Source organism: Spermophilus citellus, assembly GCF_964194105.1.
Source record: "Spermophilus citellus genome assembly, chromosome: 8".
In the NCBI taxonomy this organism is placed as follows: Eukaryota; Metazoa; Chordata; class Mammalia; order Rodentia; family Sciuridae; genus Spermophilus; species Spermophilus citellus.
In genome coordinates, this window is record NC_138189.1 from 10689215 (window position 1) to 10701324 (window position 12110).

The 12110-nt window shown below is 43.3% G+C and overlaps 1 protein-coding gene and 1 long non-coding RNA gene across 6 annotated transcripts in view; one reads left to right on the forward strand and one right to left on the reverse strand.

The window, feature by feature from the left end:
- The window catches only part of LOC308654455, a 91181-nt gene that overhangs the window by 51406 nt on the left and 27665 nt on the right, over nucleotides 1-12110 (reverse strand). Inside the window, exon 3 of one of the 4 annotated variants that reach the window (XR_014023273.1) lies at nucleotides 7969-8165. The exons of the other annotated variants lie outside the window; for them this stretch is intronic. This is a non-coding gene — a long non-coding RNA (uncharacterized lncRNA). The remainder of the gene's footprint in view (nucleotides 1-7968; nucleotides 8166-12110) is intronic. 4 annotated transcript variants of the gene reach the window in all.
- Nucleotides 1-12110, forward strand: part of C1QTNF7 (C1q and TNF related 7) — a 99414-nt gene that overhangs the window by 44664 nt on the left and 42640 nt on the right. The window lies entirely within an intron of this gene.

The following is a 12110-nucleotide window of genomic DNA, read 5'->3' on the forward strand; positions in this document are numbered from 1 at the left end:
ATGGGAATATATATTAAAAATAACACATATAGTATGTATAGGGGAAATATATGTTAAGTATATATTACTCATATGTAATTACTTGTATGTCTTATGTCTACACACATTATTGCTATATGCATCTATTAATACATTATTTACTTTATAATTATAGATATGTCATCAACATTACTATATATGTACATACTTATTACCATGCTACATATATATATATACACATCAATATGCATATCTGTACGCACACATGCAAATTATCCTTTAAAAAGGAGGAAACTTCTACACAACAGAGAGGGGAATTGCTGGCGTGTGTAGATGCAGGGGAGCAACAGGACCCTGCATGAGGCACTGACTGTTCATTCTCAGTGACAAGAGGAAAGCACAGCACACAGCACAATGGGGTGTACGGCATCTGTGTGGTGGTAACAGCTTGTCTTTTCTGATCACTTCTACTTCTCTCAGTCAGATGGGAAATAGGGTCATTTGCTGAGAGTGACCACAGGGGGAAGAGATAAAGGGAAAGGTATAAAATAGTTATAAAAAAGAAAAAGAATGGGTTCCAATGCAATAGGAAAATACAGTATCATTGATGGGCAGCATTAATCAAGGACACCATGGAGGCGAACATCAACAGGTCCTGAGATGGACAGCATGCAGCATGATTGTGTTTTTCTCCAATGCATCTAGCTGATATGATGGATGCACTAGTCAAGCAGGTATAAAAAAGGAAAAGAGGGATCAAGAATATGTTTCAGAGAGTAATCATCATAGGATCTAAGCAGGATAAGGAAAAAGAAGATGAATAAGGAATAATTTAGAGGTGGAAGTGTCCACATGAGGTCAAAAAGCCATTTGCTTTTAGGTTCTAGATGAATGAGTGAGTGGGCAGGAAAGACAGGAAGTGGGAATCTTGAACTTGAGTTTATAGCAACTCTGTAGCTATTGATCATGAAAAGCTCAGGGAGGTGATCATGGGAATAAAAGGCTGCTATTGAGTGAAGACAAGAAACTGAAGGACCAGGGTATGAGACAAGTCTTCTAAGTAGGTACTGAAATCTCTGAGAATTTCAACAGTAATATTTGAGATAGAGACAAGAGCTGAAATCTTCAAGAATGTCTTCAACTCAGATGCACATAGATTTGTGTTCTACAAATGTGGGGATTGGCTGAAAGTCTTAAACCTCGAGGGCAGGGAGGCCTCCAGGAAGGGTAGACTGCAACTGCCAGGCAAGAGCTGGTGCTGTGGTTAACAGGTGGAATTTCTTCTCCATCAGGGAAGCCTCACTTCTCCTTGTAACCCATTAAGTACCAGGTTTCCAATTCTGTGAACATAATCAATATTCAAATATTATTTCAAGTTAAAATAAGTGGTATATTGGTTGCTCAATTTAGGTTTCTGTAGGTGTTCCACATCTAGAACAATGGGACAAAATGGAACAAGTCCTTTTAGCTGATTGAATCAAGCCACTGAGATCACCTAGGAAACTGTCTTTAAAGTCAACAGAGCATGGAATTTAATCCCCAGTACAAAATCCTTCCCAGCAAAACCTAGTGTTTGATAGGGACTGAAGGCTAGCCAAGTGATACCTAAAACTGATCAGGATGTCAGTGTTTTCCCTAAAACCTATAGATCCATGGCTAAGAACACAGAAGAGAGTTTGTGTAGCATTGTAGGAGAAGTGTGTCCACCTTCTAGTTCAGAAAGATTAAATCTTCATGCTTAAGTGGTAAGAATTCTTAGCAAAGAATTTGAACAAACAGTACTAAAAATAAAATATGACTTTGTCCGGTGCAAATCCATGTGAATTATAGTTGTTCTCAGTGGGAAATAAGGCAAGTTGGGAAGAACCCCAAAGAAAAGTTATTCCAAATTTCCCTGGACATCTCAAGAAAGAAATTATTGTCTAGTGTGTAAGGATTTTTAAGTAACAGACCAAATTCCCAATGACTATCCAATCTTCTGTCAAATTCACAATTAACAAATTAATGAGCATTTTGGGGTACCTAATCAGTGCCCAGCACTCTCATGAAAATGGGGAAAAAACTGTCCGTAGTTCCTACCAACCCCCTTGCCCAAGGAGCATTCTGTCTGGGGACTCCATTTGTTAGCATTCTTTCAATTGAAAGTGACAGAACACCCAATTCAAATGCTTCCAAGCAAGATAAGAGGGGGGTGTGGTGGGGTCTAAATACATATAACAAAGTTGTGGGGAGACCTTCCCCCTTTGATTTCTGTTGACTCCAGGTGCTCTAAGCACATGGACTGCACTGTCTTTCCTCATCTCTCAGTTCCTCTTTTCCCTGATCTGCTTCGCCGTTGCCAAGGCCCCTCCTGGTAATGAGAGGGAGCATCACCAGAAACTCCAGGCTACCTCCTTGGAGCTCAGCAACCCCAGGCCGAAGACTGCCAGGTTCTAGGGTGGGGCAGACTCCCAGGCCGTGTCTCGATGGTCTCTCTCTGACACCTGCCCTCTCACCCATGGACCACTGTGACCAGAGCGTTGTAGTAGCGTGGAGATGCCAGGGCGTGGGGCCCAACCCAAACCACAAGTTCTTATGGAAGCAGAAGGAAAGGTCTCCAAAGGCAAGTCCAGAGGCTTTTCCAGAAGAGGGAATGGATCGGATATTAGGTAAATGGTGAAAGTCAATATCCTCCACCCAGACGTGACAACTCAAGCCCCAGACACCAGCACAAGTCAGGACAGAGCTGAGGGTCCCACCAAGGTTCTTGTCCTAACTGAGCGGCTGTTGCCCATCTCTAAATGGAGAGTAACAAGCACACTTAGTATGTATCACAGCTACAAGGATTATTAAAAATCACATGAGTTAACACATGCAAATCTGCCCATAAGCAATAAGCATTACATATAAGTAAGGTGTGGTGACAGCTTCCTATATGAGGCAGGATTTCAATTTGGATGGAAAAGGCAGAATCAGGAAGAAAGAGAATGAGCAGGAAGAAATGCCCTGTTTGGGTAGTTAGTGACACAGGTAAAGAGGGCTTTGTTCTGTTTTGTTAACATAGCCAACACAGGCAAGGCTTTGTATTCAGAGGTCCCATTTGCAAGGAAGAATTAAAACTATAGTACTGAGAGTCATAGATTTGTTCCTTCCTAGCTATGTGACTTCAGGAAGTTATTTAACACCTGGTTTCCTCATCTGTGCAGGGCGGTAATAATAGTACCCACCTTACAGGATTATTGTGAGGATTCAACATGTTGATATAGGTAAAGTGCTGGGTATATCCTAAATGTTTTATAAATATAAACTATTGCTATTGGCCTTCAAACTCACCTGGAGGGGTGGGTATCCTCATCTCCATTTTCTGATTAAAAAATTGGTGCATAAAGAATCAAGTAGACAACCTGAGACTTGAAAGTGGCCTGATTTTAACCTGTGTTCTTTGCACAGCATGGTAATGCAAGCCTCAGAAATACAGGCAGAAATGGCAGTAGGTATGGGGGAATGGAAAGAAGCAAAGTATTCTAGCATATTCCATTAGTCTTGGATTGGTACTAATTTGAATGGATTTGTTAGAGAACATTTTAATGAGGGCAAAAGAAACTGAAATTTTAGGAATGTGCCATAGATACCAAGCTGAATTTAAAAACTGAGAATTCCTAAACCCTTAAACCCCTCCAGGCGTGGAGAAATGCAACTCCCTGTCTTGCCAGGAGACTGAAATTCCATTCCCTGGAGCCATGGCCCACAGCTGGGTACCTCTAGGAGGCATTTATATACTTTGCCTCATTCACCATCCTCTGAAACCCTGAAGTGAGTAGACATGACCTTCATCCCAGACCCCCAGTACAGAGAGGAGGGAGTGGCAGTCAGTGGGTGAACCAGGCCTCTCGCCCCAAGGCCAGTGCCCCCCTATCCCACCACAGACACCTGTACATGAGAGCAGCTGCTGCCCAGCGCATGGGCCCCACCTTACATGTTCCCTAAAGCCCTGGGCACATCCACATCCTTCAGCCTCTCCAGGATGCCCAGGGTGCAGCCTGTGTCTCATGGATTAATGCCACAAGGCTCCAGCAGGGCGGTGAAGACCGATGGGGAAGCACTGGGCCAGGAATTCCTCGCGAACCTGCTCTGCCTCTCTGTTGGCCTGTTTCCTTCCTCCATGTCCAAGCCATAAATACCAGTAATTACAATGTAAAAGGAAGGAGTGGGGAGTTTCCAAGAGGAATGTTGGTGGAGGGAGAGTACAGAGGTGAGAGTAAGCAGGACAACATGGGAGCCTGCTGCTTTCCCATACAGTTGCAATAGAAGCCTAGGACAGAGGGCCAGTTGGTCTGGGAGGTACAGTGCAAGAGTCCTGCGGAATGGCCTGGGGGGAAGGGGAGTAGCCCTGGCTCCACGTTATTCCCAGCAGCTCTCTCCTACATCAGCAATGACTGCACCAAAGAGAAAGCAGAACAGGGCAGGGGATGGGCCGGGCCAAGCTGGGAGCCTTCTCCTCCATGTAGAAGGGCAGGGAGACGCTCACAAATGCTGGCATCTCAGCAAGGTCCTGAGGGAGCTGAGGCCATGAGCCTGTGAGGCTCCAGCATTCCCATCCAAAGGCCCTGTGGTAGAAGTGTTCAGGAAAGCAAGGCAGCATGGCTGGAAGAGAGATTCTAGAGAGGATGCTGGAAAGAAACCCAAGGGCAGATCATAGAGGGCCTTGCTGGCTACTGTAGTTGCACAGCATGAGCTCAAGAAATAGTAATTGAATTGACCCAGAGTGAAGGACAACCTAGCTGCACAGCAGTAGGGAAATGTCTAAATAAGTTAGCTGATTCCTACTTCAGAACCCAGGCCAGAGACGGACAATTCCAGGTGTTGAGGGAAAAAAGCATGTTTTGAAAATAGGTATGTTTATAGCAGCACAATTAGCAATAGCCAAACCATGCAACCACTTGACATGTCCACCAATAGATAAATGGAAAAAGAAAATGTGATATATATACACAGTGGAGTTATACTCAGTCATAAAGAAAAATGAAATCATTCCATTTGCAGAAAAATGGATGGAACGAGAGACCGTTATGTTAGTGAAATAAGGCAAATTCAAAAGGTCAAGTTTCCCTCATATATGGAAGCCAGACAGGAAAAAGGAAAAGGAAGGTAGGGAGGAGGAGTTATATAGAAATCAAAGGGAGATCAGTAGAGGATCGAGACCAGGGATGGGAGATGGGAAGGGAAGGGAAATGTTCTGGGGAGTGATATTAGCCAAATGTCACGTTGTGACCATGTAAAGATCATGTAACAAAGATAAAACCCATCATTAAGTAAATTACAATGCACCAAGAACAAAATGTGGAGAAAAATAGTTTAAAAGAGAAGGAAAATAGGTATGTTGAGAGTCTATTTATTTCAAGAAATTACCTCAATATGTGTACATGTTTGTGCAGAATAAAAGAATGTGGAAGAACACACACACACACACTCTCACACACACACGACTATTAACAGGGAATGTGTGGGAACCGACTTCAGAGGAGAAATCTGTATGTTAGGGCTCTTCCATTTTATGTCATATCATTTTTAATTTTTTGAGAAATACATTCCTTCTGTAAATTTCAAAAATTACATGTTGGATCCAAAATAAACCGGACTCTCTACTGTTCCCACTTGGGGATTATAGAAGAGATGCTAAGAGGGGTCCTGAGCCCTGAGGCTTGGCTCTGGCTCTTCATTTCCTGAGCCATCTTTCCTACGTGCCTTAGATAAGAACGCTGCACCCGACCGGATTCTAATTACTAATAAGTGAACACCTCACATTTTCTCTAAAGGATTTGAGGACTGTCTCTAAATAGTCCCAGAGATTTTAATTTGTGGAGGTGACTAAGTGACAACACAGGTTGATGCTATGAAAAAAAAATATTTTTATTACTTATATTTCCCAAGAGGAGGAGAAGGGGCACCGTGCCCCAGGGCCACGTGGGGAAGCATGGTTTTGTTTGGATGGGGGGAGTATGGAGCAAGGACGAAGCCTGGGACCCAGCTGTGACTGTATTCTGCACAGGAAAATGGAGCTGCCATAGAGCCAGCAGCTTAGGATGGCCCAGCTGGAATAATTCTGACAGGCTCTGGGGCAGAGGGACTGCATTTAGTTGACCATTACCTGGTCCTTGGCCCTTCAGAGTGGGGGAATATGGGCTTGGTACTTGGAGTTCAATGAAGGAGATGACTGTGGCCTGGGCTGTCATGGGTTGGTTTGCACAGGACAGAATCGCCCCTGGGCAAGCCCTTTATCATCTCTTAAAAAATGGATAGCCCTGAGTGGGTCATTCTTTCTCTAGTCAGACTTCAGAGCACTGAAAATATAGAAAATAAGAAAATGTAGTTATTCCCATTGGCCTCCAATGAATGGATACCAACGAGACAAATTCAGACTCTAAGAAAGCATGGTTACCACCATTTAATTAGAATGTCTTATCTCAGACATTCTCTGCCGGGAGGCTCAATGGAATGGTGTCGGGAAGTGTGGATAAAATACGGGGGGCAGTACCAGGACTGAGAGCGGGTCCAATAATCCAAACGATACTGAAAAAGCAGTAGAAGAGAAGACCTATCATTACTGAGTAAATGCAGAGAACCCTACATATATTATCTGTGACAACACTTTGAACCACAAGTTATACTATCATTTTACATTTGAGAAAAATGAGGCTCGGAGGGGAATAAGTATTTTGCTCAAGATCATCTAGCCATAAAGTGGGGGAAACAAGATTTAAACCTTAGTCCATTTCAATCCCAAAACAAAGAATATGTAACATTTTAGTTAAAGTCTCATTCCTCAGAAATTTGGAACTGATCCTAGGTAGATGGTGATCTCTAAAGAAATTGGTTCTGGTATGGGGGAAGGTATGAACAGGGCTCTAAGCAGTGGTGGCTTCTGGTTGGGGCATAGCTACATGATAATTACAAGTGGAATCTCCAGGTAGGTTAGTGTGGCTGAGACCTTCACAGGGATCTCAAGGCATATTCATTCCACACGGGCCAGACAGCAGGAACAGCCTGAGTGCACTCAAATGTGAAGACTAAGCCACTTGCACCACATCCTGGGCCCCAATATCCAGATTCTCACCAAGGTGGTCCTGAGCCAGCCATAGTCAGGGTTGGCTACAAGATGGAAATGGAGATGGAGATAGATGGAGATGGAGATGGAGTTGATGGAGATGGAGATGAAGATAATGGAAATGGAGAGAGAGGCCCTGGCTGTGGATGGGAGGGGAGCAGTGCCTCCCAGGGGCAGGGGCAGGAGTTTGACAGGCACTGACTCAGAGGACCATGAAAAGTATCTCCAGGGCAGGAGAAACCCTATCTGGAGGTCAAGGGAAATCGTGCAATTGAACACTATGTTCTCCAGGTCCTTGGGTTAATACTATTCTGGGGAGTTGAACAGATTTATATATTCAGCCAGTATTTATTGAGCACCAACCAGAGTATCATATTTTATTTTTCCCTAAATCAAGCCCTAAGACTAAGACTTGCGAGAATATCATTTATATGTCTAAAGCAGGGAGTAGGAAAGTGAGACAGAAAAAGGATAATGAAGCCAAAAAGCGGATTAACTCTGTGAGCCACAGGGGCACTGTCCTTCTGGAGACTCCAAGGACTGTGCAGAGCACACCTCAGAGTTGTCCCCTCGGGAGTAGGGGGTTTCATTTCTGGGAAATGATGCAAGGAACTGCTATAGAAGTAGCTGCAAGCTAGATGATTGGTTGGAATTGCCCCTGGGACCTCGCATCACCAGCACTTCCTGGCAGCCCAGACCGGCTGGACAGGCTCCTATAGTTCTCAAGGAAGCCCCAGTCATGAAAGAAAGGGAAAGTCCCAGGCGAGCTCAAGGGAACTCAGCTCACACTCAAGCAGTCAGTGTGGACAGGACTTTCCTCTGCAGCTCCAAATAGATTCCGAATTGGGTCTAAGACCGTGGAGCAGAGCTGCAGTCGTTCCTAATACATCAAGATCCCAACATACCAAGAGCAGACTGTTCTTCCATGGTGAATTATTTGTAGTTATCCCCCCACTTTGCAACCATCTTGGCCAAGGGTCAGGTTCCTCTGTGTGGGAACTTCTTACTCAAATTCATGGCTGAGCATGAGCAAAGCTTTTCTGAAATGTCTTTCATGAGTATCCAACCTGAAGCAGCATCTTCTTCCAGTACCCAGGGATATCTGCAAAGTCACCACAGATCGTGATTGAACACAGGTGCTCTGAGCCCCACTGGTCTTGAAGACAGTAAGTCATGGCACTTATCTTCAAGAATTTAATTTCTAAAGAGCAAGAGAATCTCAATAACCCCTAGGCTGTGAACACTCCAAAGAGTCATCAAGACTTTGCTTGGCAACATGCCTTCTAAGAAATGAAAACACAAGCAACCTCTATGGAATCAGCTTCACTCTAGCTCCAAAATTAATCACAGGACATCTAATAGTTCAGCCATAAAAGCCCCACCCACAGTCAGAGAGTTTTACTAACAAATCACATGAACATCTCTCCATGGTTGCTGGTGACTACCTACATCTACTTCTAAGAATACCCCAAATATCCAGATTACTTTTGAAGTTGCATGAGTGGTACCATCCAGAAAGGGATAGAGTCCTACTACCCTCACTTCTGTCCCTAAAAGTCCATCCTCAACTAGCCAACAGATGGACACACCCACAATTCTGCTCTTTTCTATTTTTTCCCCACTTTGATTACTATCACTAATCTAGGTCTTCATTCATTTATTCATCCACTCATCCAACAATTTACTCAGTGCTTATCATGAGTAACATGTAGTTACTTTATTTGTTCAATGCAACCATGAATGAGATACAACCCCAAGTGAAAAAGATTTGACAGGTCATAAAGATTATTGAAATTTTATTCTTCTGTGCTCAACTGACAATTTTAAAAGCACCTGGGGGTTGCCACAGGTTCTCATGAAACCAGCTAGAATCCATTTATCTAACACAAATGGCAAAGTTAATCATATTAGACTCATGTTTAATATCTATCATTGCCTTTCCATGTCCAAGCTCCATATTTGGTTATCTAAGCACCTGGATCAGATTCCTGCCTGCTTACTATTCATTCAAGTCTCGTCCTCCAAGGTGAAACTTCAGACTCTGTACTTCCACTGTGAACTGTTGGTAGTTACCCAGCATTCCTCTTGGGTGACCATCTGGAAATAGGGTTAGGACTCCTCTGACTGAGTAGGCATCCCTACCCTCATCTCAAGCTGAGCTCAGGCATCTCTTTCTCTGATGTGCCTTGCATGGCTCTCCATCTTGATGTGGCAGCCATCTTTAGGAGCTGTGAGTGTCAGGATGTGTCACAGTCAGAGCTAAGCCCGTGCACTCAGAGTGGTACCAACTTCAGGGTCTCTCCCATTGCTCTGCAGCTCACATATCTGAGCCTTGTTTTCCTCCTGTCTATAATGGGGATAATAATAGTAAGGTCTGCAGAGGTTAATAGTGGGTAGGCACAGGTTAAAAGAAATGATGATTCCTGTAAAGACTCAGCCCAGCCCTGGAGCTCATTGTAAGCCCCAAATTTCAGCTATTGTAATCTCAGAATTATGTACTCTCAGAAGTGAATCTCACTTTAATTGTTAGTTTAACTTGACTCTCACCTATGTCCTACATAACTTTAAATCCAATTGTCCTGCAGCATGCCTGGCAAATCGATATTAAATGCAAGAATGAATGAACCAGATGACACTTGAAGAATTCACAAGGTGCTTTCAAGTTGTATATACTGAGTGTTCACTTGGGACTAGGCTCTGTTCCCAGGGCCTTTCCACATTAGAGTTCATCTGCTATTTCCAATATTCCTGTGGGATTAAAAAGCTATTCTTGTATTTTCATGGGTGAGAAAGATTATGTGATGTTTTCCAAGACCAGACCTTAATGAATGGCAGGAAAGGGATTGAAGCCTGCCTTCTACAGATCTGGAGATGAGATGACACCGCGTTTCTAACACGTGGCTGAATTTTAGAAAAATGAAACTGGAGCTATGGCATCTTCCATTGTCACTAGGCCCAATAGTAACACAGAGATGCGAAGTTCTGTTCTTCAAATATATCTTGGATCGTACACACATTTTTTTCTAATTGTAAAGACAAAAAAAATTGACTGAAGAAAGGAAAAGGAGAAAACATTTATAGACTATAAATTGCAACAAGACCCCAAGGCAGCAGCTTCCATGGCTCTTTGAGGGATATAGATGATCCCTCTAATCCACCATAAATCAGCCAAGTTTGTTCAAGGGTGTAAATAATCCTGTCAACAGCATTCAATTCATTGCACAGGAAGATATATTTATATGAAAGGAAGCAGAGAGGAACAGAAAAGGCTTAGGTTCCATTGGTTTGTTCACAGTGAACACAAGCTAAATCTGAAACCCTCTGCAACACTGGACCCAAACTTTAGAGATTCCCCCCCAACACTCAACGACACCATTACAGCTCGTCAGAGTACTGGGCCAGTGATGGATGGTCGGCTCTGATCCCTACATTCTAGCCACCTGTGTGACCACCTCAATTCCCAGGCTTCCTTTTGTTTGCTTCGGAAATTATTGGCTTTTGTTTTCCTGCATTAGTCAAGGAAGATAGGTTTTGCAGAAATAAACAACAAATTTTAAATCTTGGTGGCTTCAAACAGCAAAAATTTGTGAATTGATGTTGCTACATACACATTAATGGTGAACCAACTAGGACTTCTGTTCACAGCAGGAACACAGGGACCTGCCAACTTCACCCTCTTCCAACAAAACCATCATAGCATGAGGCTTCCGAGCTCACCGTGGAAGGGGAAGAAAGCAGTTACTTCAGCTCAGATTTTGCTGCCCAAGCCATTTGTCAGGTCTGACCCTGCTATAGGTCTCAGAAGAGGGCAGAACTTCTAAGAAATACTGGTGAGCATATACCCAGTGCTGCACACCACACATGAAGAAGACAGAATATTCCCATAAACATCTATTTTCACATTGCAGATGAGCCAGGAGGAAGGGAGAGGCTGCTAAATGAGGAGAAACCAGGAAAAGATGCCATTTTTGTTGTTCAGAAATCAGCTCTGGTTGGGAACACCTGCCTGGGACAGAAAGGGAGAGAGAGAGGGTACGGGAGGCCCAATCCTGGAGTCACAACAAATCTGCACCTTTGAGGGCTTCCTTCTGAACCACACTGATTCCTGAATGCTAAAATGTAGGGGAGGCATTTCACCAAGACAGGCTGAGTAGAAGGCACAGGGGAGATCACAAATCTAACATGGATCTGGGTTAACCAGGGCCTCCAAGCCTCCTTGGTGCTGTTGTCGACAAAACGGCTGGATGTACTTATTCATGCCTGAGTAACACCAGACAGAAACCAGACAAGGGACCTGGCATGGGTATTGTGAAAATCGGGCGGTGTGGACAGGAATAAAAGCAAACACAGAAGGCAGATAAAAAATAATATGCATCATACATAATCTACCCCCAGAGAGCACAGAGGTTAGTTCTCATCAGTCTTAAATGAGTTAACAGCATAGTATCCCAAAAAGAAAAAAACAAAAATAACTTCACCAAAGAGACAGATGTGATCAAAAGAGAAATGAAGACGAAGACCCGCTGAAAAGTATACTGGAAGAGCTCAGAAAATCGCTGAAAGACAAATGTAAAACAATTATCAAGACAGACATCAACCTAGCAACAGAAAATCAAGAAATACCACTGAAAGCACTGGACAAACTTAAGAAATGACACGCAAAGAAACAGATTTAAACGATTACAGACAAGACCATTTAAATGGAAGAAAAAGGGAGGTTAACATACTCAAATTGGTATTCTAAACAGAAAAAAAAAAAGAAACAGGGAAAATCACTCAAATTAAAAAAAAAATGTTTCTTGAAGCAAAGAGAACAAGGCATCCTTAAAATTAAAGATCATGCCGTGTCCCAGGAAAGTCAAGAAAAACTGGTGATATCAAGATAGGTACTCTGAAGATTCTGAAGCTCAAAGGAAAACGTTCGTACGAGTTGTTCAGAGAATGTGAATCACAAAAAGGGACTGGCAGCTTCCCTCCATCTCTGCTAGGACATTCACCACTAGCAAATAACAGAGCAGCATCCTCCAAGTCCTAAAACAGAAAAGGA